The following is a 4,545-nucleotide window of genomic DNA, read 5'->3' as shown; positions in this document are numbered from 1 at the left end:
AAGTAAGACGAGACTAAAAAGGGGAGAAATAAAATAAACTAAATTAAAATAAATAAACATCATTCAAGCAATGAAAAATGTCTAAATATCATCATATAAGAGTACAAAACAATTAAACACTCGATCAAATGAGTATAAGGAAGAGTAATGGTAGTAACAACCAATTACTCAGAACAAACGTCTGCATTAAGAAGGACTACTTGTTCTCAAACACTCCTTGTCCCCTGAACGCCCACAAGTCACAACCATCACTCTTCCTTATGCTCATTAGACGCGTCTAATCTCATTTGATGATATCTAGTTGTTTTGCATTGCTTGGATGGTTCTTATATATTTTCTTTTATTTCATTTTATTTCTCCCCTTTGTTGTTCCATCTCACTGATTTACGACTATAACATGCCTTAAATATCACTTGATCATGTTCAAAAGTGATTTGGTATCACAATTAATGTATCTAAATTGTTTTACAATGTTTGAAAAATGTTAATTTTTATACTTTAATTTAATTTAATTTAATTTAATTTCTATTTTTTGCTCATTATTCTAACTTGACAATATATTCAAATAGTTGACCATAAGCCTACAAGTTGGTGAATAATTGACTTCTCAAAAAATTGATAATCTATCTATAATGTGTAGAAATCAACAATGGCGTTAGTATATAATAAATAATTCGCACAGTCTAGTATTTCTTCAATCTTTCCTACTTAAAATTACATTAACATTCTTATCCTTGAATGTTTGTCCTACACAAAGATTGGTACCGTCCAAGAAAGAGTGACTTGCTTGTCGTTTGAACTGCCTATCCTCACCTCATCCATACTTCTCTTCTTCATAATCTTCTCTATTGTCTCATTCATCACCACCCATGCAATCGTATTCCGTTGACGTATCATCCACTGTTGGGGTTGGGGGTTGGGGTAGGAGTGGGGTTGATGTGAAAGCTTCTTCTCGGGATCTTCCAACAACTTTAATCCGCAATATAGGTCTGAAATTATTAGAATCAACACAAAGCATGTATAATTTCATGTGTCTATCATTTCTTATGAACGTTGGATAGATTTTTTCCCTTCCGTTCATCAAGTAACTAATTACCATATCGCTTTGATCACAACTTAATTCACCGCTCTCCATTAAGCTTTTATTTATATCGGCGTATGAACCGTTGCGATGAAGGGCAATGGACACTGTCTCCTTAGATGCGGTTTTCCAAACCCAACATTTAGGAGTCTCCTCCCAATCACCAGAAAATACACCAACAACCACGTAATCTATAATAGACACGATATATCTCGATAATAGTATTTAATAGACCTGAACAGTGGTTTATGAGCCTAGACTTAATAGACTATAGTCATCATCTTCTTAGCTGTTGTCTGTATAGTACCTAATCTCGCCTTTTCCTACGACCACTAGAATAATCCAACGAATTACAACTTAGAAACAACCTAAGGAGTGTTGGAATGTTGCTATTGAGCCAAGAATCAATATCACAATGTGGGACTGATTTTCAAACTTTTTGTATGAAAATGAATGAAAATTTGGGGCTAAAAATATGAGAAAATGGCTTAAAACATTAGAGATAATGTCACTTTCCTATGGATGCCGAAAAAATTGACAAAAAATTGATGGAAAATGGCTGGAAAATCGGGTGGTTGGTAGTGGATTCTTTAAGAAGCTTGATATTTTTTTTTAAAAAAATAATTATCTAATATTTATATTTTTGGACATGGACTAAAGTGTAATTTTAAAAAATAGGGGCTGAAATAAGAGAGCGACTAATTTCTTAAGTTGAGTGCTAGGGTTACCATTTATTTTTGTAGATCCATTAGGGTGTCTATATTTCCAATTTTTAATTTTACAACCAAAAAAAAATTAATTTTTATCGTTTGAAAAGGTTTTTATTATTAAAGTGACAAAATGAAGATTTTGTTTCAAAAAGGATTATTTACATTTAAACTCAGAGTCGCCACTTGGCATAATTGGGTGTGCTAAGTCACCTTTGGGAATCCTTTTTCAAAACTATTTTTGACTCTTTTAAACTGATCTGCGAACAGAGATTCCGATTAAGGAATTCTGTTGACCGAGGGGAAGGTGTTCGGCACCCCTCGATCCCGTGGTTCGAACACGGTCTCTTGGTGGAGCATATCGACCAATCTGACACTACGAATGTATAGACCACACAAAGCACGATGAACAATCAATCAAGCAAACAAAACAAAACAATCCAAGATTTAGTGTCCAGTCCAATTTATTACAAATAAAAAATAATGAAAAATGCGAAAATGTAAACCTATTCTATTCTGAACTATCCCTAAACTACTCCAGCACTAAACTTTATTGCGTTATCCGATACCTCGGACCTTCATCATGAACCTTGTTTGCGTACATGGTACTTCGGGGCATTCTCCGGTAAATAAATACAAGTGACCACGGGGCATTACCCGGCAAAATAAATACATTTTCAAATGCAAGAAAAGAAAATCATTCAACAAACATTCCAAATTACTCACTAATCCACCAATTCTAAATTTTGTCTACCCAAGCCTAGTGCTTGCCTACCTGCTCGACCTATCACGATTCTATCACATTCAACATCAATGAATCAAAATTTATCCAAATTCAACAACATTAATATCCATTTCAAATCAAACAATCGATTCCATTAACTTCTGATTCCCATCCTCAAATCCTTTTTAACCATTGTTCCAACATAACAAATCAACGATAATAATCCACAATCAATATCACTCGACATTCATCATTCATATCACGCATAAGATAAGAAAAAGTCGAGACGATAACAATCAACCACACACAAGCATAAGAATTAACCAAGGATAAGAATGAGATAAAGAGATGGACCTTAAATTGGGGCTTTTATTCGACCAATTGAACTAATTTCAATGATGACGGGAGCCTCGAAACCAATGAACCATGGACGAAGCTCGAAATCGAAACCCAAAATTCCAAAGACGACCCCCCCTATTTTCTTTCGATGTTTCACGACTCACCGAAGCTCCGGTGAGCTCAGGAAGTAACGGGAAGGAAATGGCTTGCCGAACTTTGGAGAAAACTGGACTGGCGGTGCGGCTGGTTCAGTGATTTCTCCAGAATGGGACGGAGCTGAAGGAACTCCGACGAGCTCAGAAAGATTAAAAAGAAGAAAATTTCAGAATAAATTTTAGATCAACGATGACATTTTTCCAGCGACGAATCTCCGGAACGATCTACCCCCGTCAGTTTTCTCTCTCTCCCTCTCCTTATTTTTGCCCTCTCTTTCTCCGATCTGTCTCAATATCCCTCAATTTGTCCCTTGATTTCAGCTCTCTCTCTCGATTTCTTTCCTCTTTGATCTGTGCATACGTGTATAATAGTATAGTGTGTGTGTGCGTATTCCGGTGAGTGTGTGTGATTGTGAGAGTGATGGTGAGGAGTCTATCCCATGGTATGTGCTGGTGAGATCAGTGATGTATATGTTTTCAGTGTGTTCTTGGTGCCTATATATGCCCTTTCTTTGTGGAAAAAAATGTGGGGAGTCACGTGAGAGGGTGGGCTGCCTAGGGGTGGGGTGGGGTAGTGAGGTGGTTTATTTTGATTGGGTAGGTTGTTAGGATAAGATAAAATTATTTAGAGGTTATTGTTTTGTTATTTTGTGAAGGGATTATCACACGGGTGAGGGTGCGTGGTAATGTGAGCTAAAAATGAATAAAATTGGACTTGGGAGGAACAAAATTAGGTGTTTACATCTATATTCCCAATTTTTAAAATCTAGTGTCTAATAAATGTCAAAAAAAAAAAAGTCCTACAAGTGGACTTTTGGCAAAGAGCCCCATTGACTTGGGTGTAAAACTTTATCTTATTTTTCGTTCTCTTTAAAAGAAATTTCCTAATTAGTTTGTAAGAGGAAAAGTAAACAATCTCAAGCAAGTTTTCTCCAAACACTACCACTAATTATAACAAGAATTTCTGTTGAAAATTATACATACAAATAAATTTCAAGAATTTCGGCCAAGCATTGAAATGTTTTTTGTATCTGAAACGCATTGATAATGTTCATTCATCATATATGTATGATCGATGAGGTCAGAATTATTTGTGCCCCTCATTCATGTACTGATTTCCAATTGAATTTTAATGTCAAACAATATATCATGACAAATTGGTTCATGCATGCACTTAACCACCCTTTCCATTTCCATTTACACATTATTCATTGATTTCAACTTTTCAGCATAAAGTTCAGTGTTTCTTATGTATTTTCAATGTCCATTTAGTTATTAAGCATCTGCACATGGTAAAACAAATTTGTCAATAAGCAACCAACAGAACTAGTAGCATATTCAAATTTGTTGGTCATTGACAAACAATTTGTTGGGCAACGGTTTCATTAGATACCTTACAACTAGAATCCCTTATTGTATCTTTCTTTTCAATTTTGGTTTTTGCTTAGACACAGATGCTAAATTTAAAGATGGCTAAGGGTGTGAATAGTACCTTAGTGTATATTCTTGGTGTAATGTTTATGTTGAGTTCTCTGTTTG

This window comes from Capsicum annuum, unplaced genomic scaffold, assembly GCF_002878395.1.
Source record: "Capsicum annuum cultivar UCD-10X-F1 unplaced genomic scaffold, UCD10Xv1.1 ctg4144, whole genome shotgun sequence".
NCBI classification, from domain to species: domain Eukaryota; kingdom Viridiplantae; phylum Streptophyta; class Magnoliopsida; order Solanales; family Solanaceae; genus Capsicum; species Capsicum annuum.
This window is presented reverse-complemented; position numbering follows the sequence as displayed.